The sequence below is a fragment of the Lineus longissimus genome, chromosome 3 (genome assembly GCF_910592395.1).
Source record: "Lineus longissimus chromosome 3, tnLinLong1.2, whole genome shotgun sequence".
Taxonomy (NCBI): Eukaryota; Metazoa; Nemertea; class Pilidiophora; order Heteronemertea; family Lineidae; genus Lineus; species Lineus longissimus.
In genome coordinates, this window is record NC_088310.1 from 14,508,802 (window position 1) to 14,529,813 (window position 21,012).

Consider the following 21,012-nt stretch of genomic DNA (forward strand, 5'->3'; position numbering starts at 1 on the left):
TTCGTACCTCAAATCTATAGCCCCAACGACCTAGGTTTTGCAGCACACGAACCAAAATAAATTATAGGTCATTTAGAGTACTGACCGACGATCATTGAGTGATCACCCGACGCGACGATATGAACCGAGGACAATACAAACCGACACAAAGTGGAAAAAAGATGACAGGCCGCGTCACCAAGGCCGTGATGTCAGGTGGGCAGGGCAAACCTTTATTCTATTCAGAACACAGGGATATTTTCATTCTGTTTTGCAAAGAAATATTCTAAGTTTTCGGGGCACTCACTGAGGTCATGAAATCACATTTTGCCACCAAATGGCTGCCAAAGCAAAAAATCACATGCATCCTCGCATCCAGTTCAATCTAGAATCTATATCTGCTTTTCCCTAGGTCTCACTAGCCAGTGGTGATCAGGACCGGATTGTACCCTCCCCAAAAAACTAGTTCTTCAATCTCGCGTGATTACCATGGATACAGATGGGCCTACTCTATCCCTACTGCTACTTGTTCAAATGTAAATGTCTGAGGTATTTTGTGAAGGGGTAGCTCTGACGATTATTTCAGGAAAATACCAGCTTCTTCTGTGCACTTACGCAGTGAGCCGGACCTGCATGCTATTTATAGTTCATCAGGAAGAGACTGGTCCCTGTGACATTGCACATGTTTTCAGGGTAAAATTTCAACCAAAAAACTCAAACAAAAGCCGCAACGACACCGTTTTTTTTATATAAATGATTGAAATAGTTGTCAGTTGGCTTTCTAAAGGTGATGGGTAGATGTGTTAGAAAATTTTTTTCACCATCCTTGTTAATCTTGAAGTGATAAGGAATAAAGGTGAAATCTTTCAAATCTTCGTTAACATACAGGGTATCTCATGCATTTCGTGCATAAGGTATGCACCCTTATTTCGTGCATAAGTTATGCATGAAATGACGTCGCACCATTTTTAGAGGCAGGTAGGCCTGGCCTCCGCACTGGCTACTGGTACCTTAACTCTTTCAGTGTCATACCTGTCGATTGGATGACAAGAAAACGCATCCATTGTGTGCCAAATCTGTTGAGATGGATAGGTTGGTTTTAGTATACAACGTTAGATGGCGATACCAAAGCTCAATTAATGCAAGTTCTGTCCTTGCCTTAGCGAAGCAGACGACAGATTCGGGTCGCAAGACATCTTGGGTCAGTATGATTAGCAGAATGTGGGCAGGAAAGCCACACTTCAATGCATTTCCAGCTGATAAAGTTGCATAATTTTTGGCGAATTCAGTCTCAGAAAACGATCCTTCCCGATTCAACTGGGCCTCCTCAGGTAAATCATGATGGCTAGATAGACTGAGATGAATGTTGTGATTATGAAAGCAACAAGGGGTTTAAGGAGGTCCTCAAGGTGACTTTTAAATTTTTCTGTCAAGTCGATGTGCAATATACCCCTTTCCCCTGGTGATTTCCTCAATATCTACCACACCCAAAATAAATATTCCTAGGTTGTAAGTGTGAGATGACTGACAGGCGAAGTCAGTAAAACATTTTTGGTGAAAATGTCTTTTTTCTAAATATTTTTTGAATTTTACAAAATCTTGAAATGCCTGTGTTTTCCTGGCATTCTTGCGGCCTAGAATTAAAAAAACTCTGGCACTGAAAGAGTTAATGAGACTACCAGAAAAATTTTAAGTATGAAATATGGGACTATATGTAATTTTTGTACATCGTCTAACTTCATCAAATGCATTAGAAGGGACAAAGATGCTTTCATCACAAAATATAGGCCAAAACAGTGCCCACAGCTGCAGCTTCTTTTCCCCTGTTTTCCGGCTTAATTGGGTAAGGCTTGTATGTAAAATACTCGAGGCTCGGCTCTAAACCACCATTCCAGCATTAACTAGCGAACCTGCCCACATTATGTTTATTCATGAGAGTGATATGGTAATTCTGTTGTCAGGGTTCACCGAAGGCACTGATTGGCTTGAGTTCACGAGTGTGGGGATTCTCTGATTGAATGACAAGCTTGTCGATGGTGGTTAGGCACACCGCCCTGTCTCATCCTTTCAGAATGAATACATTTCAATGATCAAGTGAATTAAAAAGGGCTTTTTGTATTCATCCCTTATCTGTTGTGCACTACGTTACTACCTACAATTCTGATTGACAAAACCTGTTGTCGTTTTTCATGTATTAATTAAGGCCTTGTTACTAATGTAAGTGACATGGCTTCCTAGACCAAGGCACAATAGCCCTGCAAATGCACATATTGTTGCCTACGATTGGTTCCTATGACACAAAAGAGGTCATGAATAGATACAGTACAACCTCTCTATTACGGACACAGATGGGACTGGGCCCAGGTGTCCGCAATAGAGAGGTGTCCGCAATAGAGAGGTTATGCCAAATCGTCCGATAGGTGGATTTGAAGTTCCCGCCTTGCAGATCTTGGTTTTCTCTGTGTCGACATCTAGCGTAGAAACTTTAAACCTGTTGGCTGATCGGTATTTGCTTGTGATGTTGCGTTGAATGACGTGAGCTACTTTGGAACTCAAAGAGTGAATAATCTCTCTAGTAAAAGGTGCCCCTTTTATTGCAAAATCTCCTTGACATATCATAATGTGTGAAAAAACACCATAATTTCTGTCCATCAGCCACCTTTGATTAATAATTATTTTTTTACAGTTTCTCTACTAACGCATATTCGCCGCAACACTGACAAAACCGCGTGGATTTATGAGTGTCCGTTGACACAATAGGCCGATGTGATTAGTTGAAAAGATGAGTAAACAAATGCCGCGGCTTAATCAGGATACAACAAGAGGCCCAAGGGCCTGGCGCTCAGCTGAGTTAATATCATTAATATCTTCCCGGTGTTTAGTTCATTATGCATGAAAATGGCATGCTCAATGGTATTTGATATCCTTTTGCGTTCACTACGGTACCAATGTTTTTGGTTGACATAATTATGCCACGGTTCATTCCTCAATCCTGACCATAATTCGGGTGAAATCATCATATGAAAATATTGACCGAAACATGAAGTTTATGCCATGAATGAGGATGCTCATTGTCATAGCCTCGTTTACAAGTACGAAGTATTTTCCCGCGAATATTCAAAACTGCTTGGCTCCTTGCCAGTTAAATAACATGTGACTATACACAAAATAGAAAACTTTGATGGAAATTGTAAATCATTTTTTTATCTATCAGGGGAAACAAGCTGATGATGATCAAATAAATCATTCATGAGAAATCGTTTTGTTGCTGAAGCTTGCATGACAAAGTTATTGCTAAACCTTTTCTTGTGCTCTACTGCGCCACCGTAGTTTTCTATTTAGACCAGCGATGACGTCATCTCTGGTGATTCCCTACGTTGTCCAATGAGCGCTTTTTAAAATGTGCCATTTGGTATTGTACAGTATGCAATGTATTTTTTCAGCGCTGCCAGTTGCCGAACAGAATGCCGTAGCTCCCTCAATTTCCAATCAATTTTTATGGGAGTGACATTATTGTATTGCTTAGAATGTCTACTTTTTACTCATGAAAGAATCGTAGAACTAAAACTTAATAGGCAAACAGAATCATGCCGATTCTCTGCACATACTGTGGGGATTCTCCACTTCAAAATACATCGGCGATGTCATCGCGAACAGAGCATGCACTTCCGATATCGTTTTCACAGAAATGTGGCCAAATTTTCAAGAACTAATTTCTGAAAGTAGTCCCTAAAGACCTTATGACTACCACTGAAACGAACTAGTGATAATATCGCCTACCAGACTACTTTTTATGCAGAAAATTGGGTACTTGAGTGTCATTGAGCTCCAAGATTATTGCACATGGCGTAAACAACATGCCGCCATTTTGTCTCCGCTTCGGTATTTCGTACGCCGCTTATAATGCACCTTCTCAATTAAAACCAACACAATAAGGCCTTACATCGTTGATTGAATAGGAACACCACACAAAACACAATAAAGTGGGGGTACAATCAATTACGAAGCTGAAGTGAACAGTGATTTATTCCTGGAGCTACTGCTTTTGTTGTGTAGCTGCCATGTTTTGAGAACTGGCAAATAGGAGACTTCATTGATGGCTGACGTCATCGGGCGGGAATTTGAATCGGCAGAAATAATTAAAAGGCAGGTAGCGCCCTCTCCTGTTAAAATTTTGAACTTTTTCTCAATAAAATAGATTTTCAAGAATTTTATCTTAATATTAGAGCATATTTCGACTAATTCTGCTGCTCCTAGGCCGATATAGGCCAGTTTCCTTCATGCACTCTCGCTCGCAGGAAGTAGGTCGAATGGCGACAAATTCTGTTTTGAAAGTAGAGTTTGACCAGAAGTATCCAGAAATGCAAAATTGAAGTCTCTAGGTCTTACGGTTACAAAACGTGCACCATGGGTTTAACGGATGGACGGACGGATGGATGGATGGATGGATGGATGGATGGATGGATGGACAGACGGACGCCACTGAACAACTTATTTGACAAGCTCGGCTGACTTAGTCAGCTGAGATAAAAACACAATGCCATGGGGTAATTACGTTGATTAATTACGCAAATAACACACCTGTCAGGCCTACTTGACTCTCCAAGCACATGTGGGAAACCATTGTTTCTGCCTACTGTCCGTAATTGGGAGGGAATTGGACCAAAAATTGGCCATCGCCCTGTCCGCAATTCGGAGTAGAGAGGTGTCCGCCGTACAGAGGTTTTTGTTATTGGAAATGACTTAGAAAAAATCGGGACTGGTCAGACGTGTCCGTAATGTAGAGGTGTTCGCCTGGGAGAGGTGTCCGCAAAGGGACGTTCTACTGTATACTGTGGGCAGGTTTATATTTTTTGCTGGCACGGTGGATTAGAGCCGAGCCTAGAGTATGTACACATAATATAATGTATGGGGTAAGCCTACCCTCATATTCCGACCAGGTCTTGTGCAACTGAAAGGGATGGAGGGCTTACTGAGACTACTTTACATGTTCTAGTAGGCATTTTAGTCCATAAAAACTGCAGATGTTGTCATTTTTCTTCAGTAATACTCGCAGTGAGGTGTTAAAGCAAGACTCCATGTGGCAAAGCTTACATGATGTCTCAAATGACTGGAGCATATTGTCTCGCACTATCGGAAGGTGACACAGAACATTTAAAGGTATAACTGAGTGGCACCAACATGTTGGTTTAGAAGGTCTAAGTATGCATTAAGACAACAATTAATTTTAAAAAAATCGATTTCAAGCAATGTGGTTCGTTTTCTTTCAACTTTTATTACAATAACAAGAGGCCCAAGGGCCTGGCGCTCAGCTGAAATGGATAGGTGAAGGCAAGGGTCAAGTGTGTGTCGGTACCGTTATTATGAGGCAACGAAGAAGATAAAGAGTTGGTTAACAAAATGAACTTTATATGGTGCGGCAGATATTTGATGCCTTTCGGCAGATATTTGAAGCGCCTTGCGGCAGATATTTGTTCCTTGCGGCAGATATTTGATAACGCTCTCCAGGAATGGAAAGCAGTAAAACGAGTAAGCACACCTTACTCTGAATGTGGGAACAGCAAGTGCTTTCCTGGACCTGAAATGTGCCAACGACTCCTCTTGCAATAACCAACAACAGTTAATCTGTAAATGAAATGGCCAGGGCCATTGTGCTCACCTCTTGTGAAGGGAAGATGGATGAAGCATTAGCATGGTTTTAAATGTAAGAAAGAAATGAAGTAATGTTTTACAATGAAATTACATGAGAGATAAAATAATGCGTAAGTTGAATTTAATTGAGGTGACTACAGGTATGACAAAGCAGAGTAGACAATTTTGTGATCTGACCAGTAATTGTCTATTATATCGACCAATCGATAGTGGCAGATGGAGTAGGATTGGTGAATACAAGGTCCAATTTGGACTGATAGCTGGTGGTGTTTTTGGACACGTTTTGTCTGAAGTTATATGCTTGAAACATAAAGGTTTCTAACTTTGCATTATAGTTTTCACCTTCACCTATTGATTTCATGTTAAAATCAACCATAACAATGTATTGTTCCTTCGGTTCATAAGATGAGTACTGTGTTTATTTTTCAAGATGGCTGCCTGGCGGCCCCCGGGTGGCCAAACTAAGAATTTTTCAAGATGCCCGCCTGGCACCCATATTGGCTATCACATTTGATAAAAAATCAAGGATTTAGTAGAGAGTACATAGATATACATCCAGATCAAATTTGGTTGCAATGCGAACATTAGTTTCGGAGTAATAGTACTGTGTTTATTTTTCAAGATGGCTGCCTGGCGGCCATATTTGATGTCCGAACGGCCGAAATTTTAGGGGTGGAATAGACAATCCCCAGATACATGTCCACACTGGTTTAAAACCTTCTAGCTAAAATAGATAGGAAACATGCTACTGTTCAGTGAATCAGCAAACTTTGACCTCTGTGACCTTGAAAAGGAGGTCAAATCAAAAACCCGGAGGATATATGATGCACCTTTGCTAGAAGTATGGTGCTGCTCCCCAATTTCGAGTCATCCCGAATTTCGCGAAAACCCGTTTTTTCCCGTTTTCTCTCGCGTCACTTCGTTTCCAGAGAAGAAATTTTCTGATTTTTGATTTTCATTTCGTTCCGCAAAGAAAGTGCCCAAAATGCGTCCTAAACAGGCAAGCAATTCTCTAATTACGTTCAAAACGCTGGGTCAATACCTAGGATCATGCACACGACACAGAAACACAACAATCAGTCGCGCATGCGCAATACCCGCGAAAATGGGGGAGCCGCTTCGGATTTGTTTTGGTCTGCATCGATCTTTCAGTGAGCGATTTCAAGATTAATTCACGCTTAAAACATCCACGCAGCATCCCAGATATTTCGTTATTGATCTCAAATTTCGTAATAAATAAGCTTTTGCGTGTATGGAATCGCTGGAAGCTAGTAAACCTGCACTTAGTGATAAGACCCGCGAAAACTGGCTCCTACATATTTTTTTCAAAATTTCCCGACTACTATTAAGGGAGATATTGCATATTTTCACTTTTAACGTTTGGCCCCCTGGTGGCCAAACCATGAAACGAATCAGACCGAAACTTGGTCTCCAAGGTGTCATTACATAAGGGTACATGTGTACCAAGTTTCAACTCAATAGCTCTAACAGTGACGAAACGTGCCCTGCTAACGGACGACGGACGACGACGACGACGACGACGGACGACGGACGCCACGGTATGGGATAAGCTCACCTCTGCTAAGAGGTGAGCTAAAAAAGAGAAGAGAAATTAACACTGACTGAATAAAAAAGGGTGACATAGACGGGTAAATGTACACCACCGGATACAGTCTGTGCTTGATCAGGCATCGGTCAGATGATATCCTGAACAAGGCATCTATGGAAGCAAATCCAGAAAGAGAATTAACCTTCGAAGGGCACACTTATCACTCAGTGAAAAGTCAGTCCTGGGGGTTGTTTTCCAATTCAAAATAAAAGTGTAACCTCTTAAAATTAGTCTCACAGACTGAACCATAACACTCAACAGCCAACCGTGCCCACATGATGTGAGCCGTGAGCGAGTGGTGTACTACATTTTGAAAATTGTCTATCGTCTACAACATGTGACAGAACAGGATCTAGTGGACTTAATGATGAGGTACTATCAAATAAGGTGTCCATCAAATGAATCATGAGGGCCTGTTGAGTTATACTCTAAGCCTGCACAGCGCAGTGTACAGACAGTACAGGATTGCCAACCAAAAACATGAGCATTGCTGCGTAAGGAAACTGCAGTGGAATTCATACTACGATGTCATAATGTGACTTTCAAAATAATTGTAAACAAACGTAAATGGTGAGATTTGTTGCAAAATTGCCAACCACAACAACTCAGGGACCGTCCCAAAATGGCCGACGGCAAATTCTCCGGTCGCTAGCGCAGTCCATAAACAAGCATCAATTTTACCAACTTTGGGTGCAAGCTTGGTCATAAAAGTTACAGAACTGTTAGAAATACATCTAAACAACATATATATACAGTTAAGTGCATAAAAATCCCGTTTCAACCTCCGGGCGCTACCTTTTTTTCTCCGCCACACGCCGGGCCCTACCGGTCGTTATTTAGTGCGACCGCCACCAGAGTGTTTATCACGATCTTTCGCCGTTTTAATTGCGCGTTTTAGGTAGATAAATCAATTATTACATGCATGCATTATATATCACCGAAATGATAATTGCGTAGGCTATTTGAAACTAAGTTCAGATATCATTTTCGATCTTTGAATTGAATTTAGGCGAGTGATTTTTGACATTCGGTCGACATATCAGGACTTGCAAAATTCACGCGAGATCGCTTGCATCATCGGCACGTTTGAAAACCGAATTTCACAAATTCCACAAATATTTATCACATACCATATGTATCACCACAAAGGTAACTCTCTAGACTATTTGAAACCAAGTTCAGATACTTATTTTCACAAAAATTCGAAGGTATGCAAGCGATTTTTCAGTGGTAGAGATCGACGGAAACAAATTTCTCGCTCTAAAATGACATGAGACGAGCACCAACTTCCGCTAATTTGTGCACAAAATTTCCGGAATATTATAAAAAACTATTGATAAATCTGAATTATATAGACTCTTTTCAGTACCTAAACAAATTTCAGGTACATGGTCATGTTGATTAAAAGAGTATCAACCGATTGAACATGAGAAAGTTCACTCACCTTCATTGAAGCAGCGACTACCGCCATTTTTAAATGGTGGCATCTCTTCTATCGATCGGCCAATCAGCGGCACTGCTTGCAAAAAAGTTAAGCCACCGCCAAATTTGAAATCGCCAAAATTCAGGCAATGTGCCTGCAGCGCCAACTGGCAGTGAAAACTATATTAATTCCATTAAAAGTAAAAAATGAAAAAATATTTAAAAATATTCAGCCACATTTGAAAACAATATTTGCTCTGTGGACCGAGGTAAAAAGGGAAAGAAATCTAAACGCGAAATGACCTCATTCTCTCAATACAGGTCGGATCGCGCCGATTTTTCGTTTTTTGAGTTCACCTTGGGCAACTCCTAATTTAGCACCGTCAACGAAGTGGCTAGGCCTTCCCGGTCAGAAATGTCCAATTTTGTCCACAGATGGGTCCCTAGATGGATGGATTGCAGGACGGACACCATTTGAACAGCTATACTACTAGCTCCGCTGACTTTGTCAGCTGAGCTAAAAACGAAAATCTTCGGGAATCTTCGGCGATGACGACAACAAAGGAAGACCGAGCACTCTCAGGAATATCATGGCGGACGGTGCAGTGTATTTGCATGTGAATAGTTTCTTGAGATATCATGCGAAATATCAATTGATATGGTGAATAGATGTGTTTTGTTCGGCTGTAGTGACATGGCCGATGCATCGAGTGCTCTTTCGAAGCATTCATTCCCGAAAAAAACAGCAATTCGATGTCAGTGGGTGAAGTCTGTACAAACAACGAGAGTGGACTTCGTGGATCCGAAACCGACCAACACTTCGGCCGTAGTGTGTTCAAAACACTTCACTGACTATTGTTTTGAAGTACCATGATTATTGTTTGCCCAGAACGAAAGTGGTTTTCAGAAGAAGTAAGCATATTTTGATTCTGTAGCCTTAATAAATTCCTATTACGTAGACGCGGAGCAACTGCAGAATACCCGGGCCACTCTCTGTGCTAAATGATAGGAATGTGTTCATAATGTACAGAGGGACAGAGTGTACATAATCATACTACTGTCCCGGCTATTCTGTAGTTATCGAAATGTTATTGTGTTGAATACTCAGGTGATGTGATGTGATATAGCCTACATATAAGCCAGGCCTGACATTGACATATTTAGCATATGCATAGGGCCTTGCACGCAGGCAGGCATGGTCTATCAGTCTTGTGTGATGTGTCGTATGACTTCGTTCAATGGTTATGACATTTCCACTTGGCACTCAACTATTGTACCCATCAATGTAGTTTTTTAAAGACTACATAAGCATAAGCATACATAATTATGCCAAACTGACCGCTCACATTCACATGTTAATATGTTTCTACTTGTAGGCTAGTTAGCTGGACTCCACTTCAATGAGAACAGTGGCAGGGACCAAGCCAAACTCGAGAATGGGGCAGAACAATTCAACGTTTTATTCCCCAAATTCAAGAAGGGAGGCTTTTCAGTGAAACGTGTTCTGACCAAGTGCACATTCAGTAAGTCTGTACTATTTTGTTCTAAAATGAAATGGCCAGGGCCATTGTGCTCACCTCATGTGGAGGAAAGATGGATAAAGAGCATGGTATTGTGTCATGTAGTGTTAGGTTTGATGTAGGTCCAAGCAATTACAATTTCCCCAAAATGGCCAATTTACATAACATTCGACCTCTGTGACCTTGAAAAGTAGGTCAAATCAAAGAAGACCCGGGTGACACATTGAATGGTTGTTAGAATTAGATGTACCTATGATATAAAATTGGTGCCAATCGGGCAAGTCATTACTAGGAATAATGGCATTTTGAAGAATTTAGGATTTGGCCCCCTCCCTGGAGGCCAAACGGCAAATCAGATCGCACCAAACTTCGGTACCTGAGATCACCTGACCAAGGGGTACATGTGTACTTAATTTGTGATCAATAGTCATTGCAGTTAAGAAACGTGCCATAGTTACGGCCTGACGGCGAATTTACGCCATTTGACCTCTGTGACCTTGACAAGAAGGTCAAATTAAAAACCTGGGTGACATATACTGTATGGTGGTTAGATGTACCCATGATATCAAATTGGTGGCAATCGGGCAAGAAGTTAAGGAATAATCACATTTTTAAGGTTTTTGGATTTTGCCCCCTGGTGGTCAAGTGGTGAATCATATTGGACCAAACTTCGGTCCCTGAGATCACCTGACTAAGGGGTAAATGTGTACCAAATTTGGTATCAATAGTCATTGCAGTTTAGAAACGTGCCATCGTTACATCCTAACGGCCAATTTACACCATTTGACCTCTGTGACCTTGAAAAGGAGGTCAAATCAAAAACCCGGAGGATATATGATGCACCTTTGCTAGAAGTACCTACCATATTTTTTTCAAAATTTCCCGACTACTATTAAGGGAGATATTGCATATTTTCACTTTTAACGTTTGGCCCCCTGGTGGCCAAACCATGAAACGAATCGGACCGAAACTTGGTCTCCAAGGTGTCATTACATAAGGGTACATGTTTACCAAGTTTCAACTCAATAGCTCTAACAGTTACGAAACGTGCCCTGCTAACGGACGACGGACGACGACGACGACGACGACGACGGAAGACGGACGCCACGGTATGGGATAAGCTCACCTCTGCTAAGAGGTGAGCTAAAAATAGGCCAGGTGAAGGAATCTACGATGTTCCCCTGCGGATGAGTACCATTTCCAAAGTAATACTACAGGGTGGTCCATGAAAAGTGTCCCTAGCCAGTCTTTCAAGTGAATGGGGAAATGCATCAAAACATCCTGTAATTAGAATGTGCTGGCAGTTTTCAAATGAACACATAATATGTAATTCGAAATATTGACCAGCCCCTTTTCCTAGGTCACCGCTGAGTAATTGCTGTTCATCACCACAACAACTGTCTTTTTTCAGACTATGTGACTGAACTTCAGAAAGAGGTGTGCAGAATCATCCGAGCTGGAGAAATCTGTCAGAATGAAGAACCCCCACCCCCACTTTCCAGCGCCTTTGAACATCTGGATAAGCAGGAAGCCATCAACAGATACCGGAGTGGAAAACGCTACGTGGAGCATGTGGGGAAATAACTTGTGTTGGACTTCTAGATTCCAGTGTAAACTGTATGTGGTGGGAGCCAATTTGGTTTGACAATCATCAAGTTGAAGCTATCACAAATTGCATGCCCGACCTTGGGCCTAGTCATCCTTGATTTTGTACAGGTCCTGCTTAACAAACATAACATCACCAGTATTGGCATTTTATATGAGCAATGTATTTAAAATTTGAAACTTAAAAATTTTGTACAGATTAACAAATACATGCAACTGAACACAATTTTTCTTGTTCGTCAATGTCATTGTACTTCATAGTCCCTATAGTCAGTGTCTAGTCAGAGTCCCCGTGATGAAAACCTTTGAATTCAGCATCCTCCTCGAGTCCAAGGGCATGAACTGTGCCCTTGTCCGACTCACTGCACATGATGGCAAAACCACACGGACATCCCGCCCCAGAAACCCCCAACACAACCTCGCTAACTGTCTGTAGCTTATGTGCCGCATCCTCTTCTCATACGGCCCATCATATGCTGCCCGACCATACTGCTGTCTGTATTGAAGCCAGGCCACCTGCAGGTCATGATGGTCCAGGCAAACTGACATGAATCCTGGGTGTTGGATGATACATGTCGTCCCCTCGGCCTCTATCTCTGCCATCTTGTCTTGGACCCTTTGGATCTCGTGGCAGCACGTACCCTGTACATTCATCCTCTTTTTGCTGGATCTGGCAGTTGTCACAGTGGCACCTGAAATGATAGCAATATAGGCCTGTATTTATCATATCAGTGACAGTGACATTGTAGTCATGAGATTAATAAGCAGTGTCATGGTAGCAGTACAATGGTCGACCTTATTCACGAAGTAAGTCCACGCAACGTTAATAAGAGTACACAAATCTTTTGTGAGTTGGGATTGAACAAAAGGACACCCGCAAACGGACAATAGCTCATGCACTGCGTAAAGTCATGAGGCCTTTGTGAATATGGTCCCTGGTATACGGTACCGGTAGATAGTTGGCGATGGTACTGGTAGGTAGGTAGGCTCTTCATTTATAGTGTTCCGTGGGTGACAGTGCTTGAAAATAATGGTGTCTAGATAAAACAATAAAACTGTAATATTCCATACCAGTCAAGATTATCTCGCCTCGTTGTCCGCTGTTCTTCTTCTGTTACTACAACTGCCTGCGCCTGTACATGCTCATGCCTGATGCTGTACTTCCACTTTGTTCAGGTACGGGTTCAAACATGTCGGGTTCTATCGGTCCAGGAACTGGCTCTGGATCCCCAACATCGCCGAATAACTCATCATCATCACCACTATCGTAATCGGCAGCAAGAAATTGGCTGAGAGCAGACGATGAAGTACTGCAATCGCTACAAATTGATGAAGAATCGCTTTCGCTGTATGCATTCGCCATGTTTGTTTGGTTCTGATATTCCTGAGATGCCTGAGATGACGTCACTTCCTGTCTGGCCGACGAGTGATTTTCGTTTTCGCAGGTGGCGGGATTTACAATTTACAAAAGCTGATTATGCTGAACCTGCTCAATCAATCATGTTGGAATATCAGTGTATACCTTATTTAGTTAGTAAACTTGTCATTATATAAAAAGAATGGTTTAGAGAAATCAAAAGCCGTTATACCTTTAAAGAATAAAATAATGTCTGAAATTACTAAAACAGGTGATTACCTTCTCTGGGGTGGGGAGACTATGTAAATAGGCTACGGTGTTTTTCGGTTCACATTTTCTCACAAAAGATATAAGGTTAAAGTCCACTGTTTCCTCTATTTCATTGAAAACAATTTTATGAATTATGACAAGTCACTCCATGTCAGTCACACCTGTTATAACATAACGTTTGTCAAACCTCTCTCTGGAAGATGCAGGTGTTAACAACCAGAGAAGGATATGCTATAATGCTTGTAGGTGATTCTGGGTGGAATGATAGCACGATACAGGTGAAATGTGTATAAAAGAGGTTTTATTTATGATCAAGTCCAGCATTGACAAGGCATCTGGCAACAGGTCGTAGTGTGGTCTGATCTGCGCGATACAAAAGAGACAAAATACAAGAATCTTAACCAAATCAAACGAAATCGACAAGTCCAAATCGAGCACAGATATTAACTTACAACTTTAATATGTAAAGAGCAATCTCTAGTGAACTCACACAACTGTTTGACATGGGGGAGCCCCCAAACCCCCGTTCTTCTGACATATTTAGCCAGTACATTGGGGATGAGTCCCCCAAACCCCCTCCCCCGTTCTCTGAAAGTGACAGGTTTTAGTCAGTACATTGGGGGGAAGGCCCCCCCCAACCCCCCCCCCATTGGACTCTAAAAATAGCATTCCTTGGAGACGCTGAACAATAAGGCCCCATAAAGAAATAGTCCCCGCCCCGGTAGCTGTCTCATATCTGCTGACAGAAGCAGCTCAGCTTTGTGGCGAGTTAATAATTGAATGCATGTCATGACACCCAGGAGCTTTTTCTCATTTCTGAAACAGTTGCATGGCTGGAATGAATTTCCAAATCAGTCCGTCAAATCTCTATGCAATGAAAATTGAAATGTCACAACTGTCTCCACCGACGTTGTCCTGTATGTCCTAGCAGACGATTTTTTTAATAAATGATGTGATTGATATACTTGTAGATTGGAATGAATTATTTCTTCAATGATATGAAAGTTGAAAGCCCTCTGACATGTCTGAGTACAAAAATGCAGAGGCAAGACACATCATACATGTCATGACACCCTGGAGCTTTTTCTCATTTCTGAAACAGTTGCATGGTTGGAATGAATTTCCAAATCAGTCCGTCAAATCTCTATCCAAATGGAACTTTAAGACCACTCTATATTTGTCCAGTAGTGTTAAAACTGACTTTTTGAAGTAAAGTACGTAAATCGAGAAGAAGAGGACGTTTACTTCGTCTGCAATGAAATGTCACAACTGTCTCCGCCGACGTTGTTGTCCTGTATGCTCTAGCAGACGATTTTTAGATACACTTCAAGACAGTGGCGCCGGTGTGAATAAATCTACTTGCGTGATTGGTCAATGGCTCATGACGTCATGAAATAATTGCGTCAACACCGGGAATCATGGTAACTGTGGCTGCGGTGCGTCGTGAAAGCAGGATCGGCAAGCGCGGCCCGTATGGAATGCAACAAACTGTACCGGAACCGGAACTGTCATGGGTCTGCACAAATTTTTTCAGATTCGATGGACATGATGGATATATGAATTTTGTTTACACTTTATATACATACGTAACCATTACACTCACTACGTTGTGTGAGTTATAACCCCATTGTCCCATTCAAAGTTCTTCTAGTGATCCCAAACGCTGGTTTGGGGGTCTGCCTCTCAAGACTGAAAGTTCCAAAATCAAGTTTCTGCGAGTGCCTCATTCTGATATTATCATGAGGTTCCTGAAGGGTGCAACGATTACGGGACCACTTACAATGCTTGGCCACAGCAATGTATAGGACATGGTGCTGCCAAACCATGTCTTTTCTAATTGGGTAAGAGAAAACCAGAACACTATTATATATTTATGATATTTTACTTTAAGAATTTAAGTTTGGTTTCAAGAAACTGTTCATGATTTGTTGTTCATTGTTCACTGTTCTTGTTCAAACATTTTTAGTACTTTTCGCAAATGAACTAATTTGGCCTGAAAGCGTATGTCTTGGTAGTATTTATGTTGATATCGCCATGCTCAGATGCTGAACCGCTTGTTTCCGCTCTATTGACTTTTCTTCTTTTGTTTACATATCCCATCAGCTTGTCCCACTTGCTGACCTGGCGCAAAGCATCGTAGTTTGCCTTCTTGTCATTTTGTGCCAGCAGAACAGTGAAGGGGCGTTCTCTTATCATTAACTAAGTTGAGTTGTTTGGCGATGATCTTGGTTGAACATCCAGGCCCAAAAATCTACGTTTGGACGACTGAGTGGCTTAGTCCTTGAAAGTTTCTTGAATACGTTGTTCCTTTTGGGGCACACGTAAACACCAATGAATGAAGGTTCTCATACTGGTTCGTCATCTTGCTACCATCGAGCGTCTCAAGTTTTACAGGGGCAAAGTACTTATTGATGATTGCCAAGACGTCCAGGGCTTTTTGAGTTGTAAGACAAACGTACTTCCCATGTGGAAGATAGCGTGGGGGTTTCGTGGATATTTGTTGCAGACAACGGAGTGTTTCCTGATTTTGTGTGGTCTCCTCTGAAACACAGGAGAGCATTCGTAACTGCCCTGTATATCATATTTCTTGGCCTTCTTTTTCCTGTCCCCCATTTGATTTCCCAGAAGATGCGAGGTCTCAGAGCAGCAAGAAACTTCCATTTTTGCTTGATATCCGTCAGTGATTTGATCGTGACCTGCGTTTTTGCTGCCTTTTGGAAGGTGCGCATCCTATGTACAAGAAAATAGAAGTGTTTCAACTTTGGAGCTTTGGGTTCCTCTGGTCGGCATTTATTTCGTTGACCAGTTTGTTGAGTCGACTACTGGCATTGCTGGTTATGGATCCAAGTATGCCACCACTCCATTGTCTGTTATCTTTTGCAGGTTTTCTGCCGTCAAGGCCCGCTCTGATGAGGATATTATCTTGCTGGAATCGTAAGTTTTCTGAGACCCTCCTTCATGCTGGCAGTTTCGTTTTCGGCAGAGTTTATCAGCCGTGCTGATAACAAGGACGAGACCGTGTCGCTCTTCAATAAGTTCACAGAAGGACTGTGTGGCGGCCTCGTAGCCAGATTAACATCGGTTATTGAAAGCAGTGTCGGGAATCAGATCAGACCGAAATTCAGTGTAAGAGGTTACATGACGTAGGGAGTCATGTCTACCAAATTTCAAGTTCATAGCTTTAGCGATTAAGAAATGTGTCATAGCTCCACTCTAATGGCCTATTCGAAGGGCATTTACACTAAAGCAGACTTTGAATGAAATTATTGATCGAAGCTATTGAAACAATACAAGGTGAAAATTAAGACATCAATAAGTGTAATTGTCATTTTAAAAACGTTGAAAAGAAATTTTTCAATTAGTGGGGATAACTCACTACTTAACACTTTCAAGAGGCATCCCGTCATACATACAGGATAAAACATTCTCGTATTTGGTGTATCCCGGGATGCCTAAAAACCAATCTGAAAATCAGCCTGATCGGTGTTGCCATCTTTACAGTTTCTTAAACTAATCTAGATTGCTGTTTACAGTGGGTAATAGTGTATTTTGCCGTGTATAATCAGCAACACTTCCAAAAAGGCAGCATTGGCAAGGAGGCAGCATTTGATTTGACTCTGTGACTATTCCCAGGCTCCCTTGAATGATGGTGAAGACTATTAGGTAGTGTTATTTGGTATCAACTAAAAGCAGGAACTCGCAGCTTTCAAATAAACCAAGTTTTACTGAATGCACAGGCAGTTGGCTGAGATGCAGCAATTTTTTACTAGAGGCCTGGCGTCCGGAATAGCTACGCAGGCAGAATTGAATAGCAAGGAGTGAGATGAAAGGCAAGAGAATGTAATGAAATGGCTAGGGCCATTGTGCTCACCTCATGTGGAGGAAAGATGGATGAAGAGCATGGTATTGTGTCATGTAGTGTCAGGTTTGATGTAGGTCCAAGCAATTACAATTTCCCCAAAATGGCCAATTTACCGTACACTTGACCTCTGTGACCTTGAAAAGTAGGTCAAATAAAAAAAGACCTGGGTGACACATCGAATGGTTGTTAGAATTAGATGTACCTATGATATAAAATTGGTGCCAATCGGGCAAATATTTAAGGAATAATAGCATTTTGAAGAATTTTGGATTTGGCTCCCTTCCTGGAGGCCTAACGGCAAATCAGATCGGACCAAACTTCAGTACCTGAGATCACGGGGTACATGTGTACTTAATTTGTGATTTAATTTACCATAATTTTTTTATTGAAAACAGAACATCAATAAGAGACATATCACACTTTTCATGTTTTCAGTTTTGGCCCCCTGGTGGCCAAGTCATGAACCAGATCGGACCGAAATTCAGTGTTAGAGTACCTCTGACCTAGGGGGTCATATGTACAAAGTTTCAAGGTCATAGCACTAGCGGTTAAGAAACCTGCCACAGGATACGACGGACGACGACGATGGACAACGATGCACGACGGACGCAGGGCTATTGTACAGACTCCCCTAACGGTGAGCCAACAAGTAGTATATGCATGTACCAGAGTGTAGGTTTATGGTAGATAGGGGGATGTGGACAGACTAGATGGAATCAACCTTAGACATATTGGGCCAAATTCATCAAGGGTGTTTAAGTTACTTAAAACAGAGTTGAACTACTGAATAGACAGATTCAGGTCCTTCATGTAAATCTTCATTGAATATGAATAGGCCCTGAAACTAATTAGGGAGAAGTTACACACGTCTAACCCTTAAACACCCTTTATGAATTTCGCCCCAAGGGTGGATGTCAGTTGTGAAGGTTTTATTTGAACTGCAGTGAATATAGTAGTTGAGGGGTTCTTTTGTCACATCCGCTCTTCATTACCTTCAGTGCCTTTGCTCCAACTGTATTTAAGCAGGCCAGTGCAAAACTGCTCTTTAAATACCTTTAGTTTGATACCATTAACGCGACTACTTTCCTCTAACGGTGTTTAAGTTGTTAAGTAAGTCATCAATGTAGATCAGGATAAACCTACTTTTAAACACTTTTAGTTTGATATCAAACACCGATGACACCTTTCACTTTAACCGTCTCAAAGTAGGTCAGTTGGTAATGAAAATGGATTAGCACAAACCTACTGTCCCTTACCTTTAGTTTGATACCAAACACGACTACTGTAGCTAGAACAGTCTTAAAGTAGGGCAGAAGGTCATAAAAGTAGGTCAGTGCAAATCTCTCCTTCATTACCTAGAGTTTAGATAAGTTCTCATGACACCGCCCTATTCCCTCCGAAAATGCTAAAATGCAGTCTCTTGATTGTGACGTGAGGTATATTGCTGTTTCTTACATCACCCTCAACTCTTATAACAATCACGCTACAATGTGGTCTCTCACTTGATTGTGAAATGAGGCATGATGCTGTCTCTTGCATCACCCACTTCTCTTATATCAATCAGGCTACAACAAAGTCTTACTTGATTGTGATATCAGGCATGATACCGTCTCTCACATCACCCTGTTATCTTATATCGATCAGGCTATAATGTGGTCACTAGATTATGACATCACCCTCTTCTCTCATAACAATCAGGTGACAATGCGTTCTCTTACTTGATTGTGACAAGAGGCATGATGACGTCTCTTACATCACCATACCCCTTGCTAGACCTCTTCTGAAAGGTGCTCGATTTTCAGTTGCATGTTGCGGGAAATTTTCATGTAGAAACAATTTGGTTTCCTGGTATCAAAGGATCAGACGCAGCGCCGTCTTTACACTCGCAGATAAACTAAACATAACGGACTCAAATTGCGCCATGGATAATTTATTTTCTGAGGCATTACCCTCTCTCGACCCAGGGTCGAGCGCGACAGTAAAGGGCTAGGAACTTTAACTCGACCTAATGTCAAGTATGACACTAGTATAAGGGTTAAAGGTTCCATGTTCAATAGTTTAGGTTTAATAGGCAAGATTTATCTTTTATTATTATAATGAATAAAAATTCAGAGATGGTTTTCAATTTCAAGGCTTCTTTATTCAATCAACTTGTATAATACAGTAAAACAAGACCAAAACGTGAAGGACAAATCAGCTAAGATACAGCATCTTCTTTCCCAATCCTGTCAATCTCATGGCTGACTGCTTAATTGGTTTCGTGTCACAAGTTCCACAGCATCCACAGCAACACCAATTTGGCTGTGGAGACCACCAGAATGACTCGTAGATAATAGACTGCATCATCCTGTAAAAATCAGAAAAAATAGCACTTTGGAAAATGAAACGGCCAGGGGCCATTGTGCTCACCGTATAGATATTTGATGCTTTGGAATTCATCCAGGTTAAAAAACATTGTACATGTATAGCATATAGGTCAAACCAAAGTCGGTATGACATGTGATGTATCGTTGCTTGGAGTAAATACCATAAACAAGTCACTAATAAATGAGATATTGCACTTTTTACCTATTTTAGTTTTGGCCTCCTGGTGGCCAAGTTGAGTACCAGCTCAGATCGAAATTCGGTGTCCAAAGGTTACATGACACAGGGAGTCATGTGTACCAAATTTCAACTTCATAGCTTTAGTGGTTAAGAAACGTGCAATAGTTACAATCAAGCGACCAATTGATGCCAATTGACCTCTGTAACCTTGAAAAGCAGGTCAGATTAAAAACTCATATGATATGTGCTAGGAGAACCTACCATCAAAATGTTATTGAAAAGAATCACTAATAAGCGAGAAATCACACTTTCTAGGTTTTCACTTTTGGCCCCCTGGTGGCCAAGTCGAGAATCAGACCGGACTGAAATTCAGGGTCACAGGTCAGCTGACCAAGGGGTCCTTTGTACAAAGTCTCAAGTTCATAGCCTTAGGGATTAACAAATGTTCTACAGTTACACTCAAATGGCCAATTTACGCCATTTGACCTCTGTGACCTTGACAAGTACGTCAAATCAAAAACCTGTGTCATATGTGATGTATCCTTGCTAAGAGTATCTACTATAAAATTTTTACCAAAAACTAATCAGTAACTAGACATAACGCGATTCGTGTGAATCGCAATGTATGCCCCCGCTGAGTGGGCATATTTTTAATGTTTGGTAGGTTGAAGGAAATGAATTTAAGTGCTTATACTGGTAGTAATCTGCTTACTGTATTGATGCGCATTTTAGCGCACTGCACGCGCTAATTGAGGGTGCAGTTAAATTCAATTATAAGCGCAGTTTAAGCGCAGTGTGCAAATAATTGAACAAAAATGTTCTTGATGTGCGTGTTGATTGGTGGCAGGAGAGGGGTCATTCCACCTGGAATGAACAGCAGTTGTGTGTTTTGCTCCTTAAAAGTGTCTTTCTCTTCGTCTTTCATGTGGCAGTGCGCGGTATTCAGAGTTAACATGCTAGAGTACTAGCGGGATTAAACATGGAAGCATGCAGCACGGGACCGTGACAGTTTGTTCACATATTCTTCCAGCATGTTATTAGAAGTGATGCAGCCTCCCTTCGATGCAGTGATGATGACGTCTCCGAAAAGTATTAGCACATGCGTTTATAATCGGGCAAAGTGAAGGCTGAAAATATACCCTAAAACAAGCGATTTTTGTTTATAAGCGCCTGTGCTAAAATGCGCATAAAT

At 41.5% G+C, this 21,012-nt stretch overlaps 1 protein-coding gene across 3 annotated transcripts in view; it reads right to left on the reverse strand.

The window, feature by feature from the left end:
- Nucleotides 1-21,012, reverse strand: part of LOC135485750 (E3 ubiquitin-protein ligase UBR2-like) — a 650,469-nt gene that overhangs the window by 382,340 nt on the left and 247,117 nt on the right. The window lies entirely within an intron of this gene.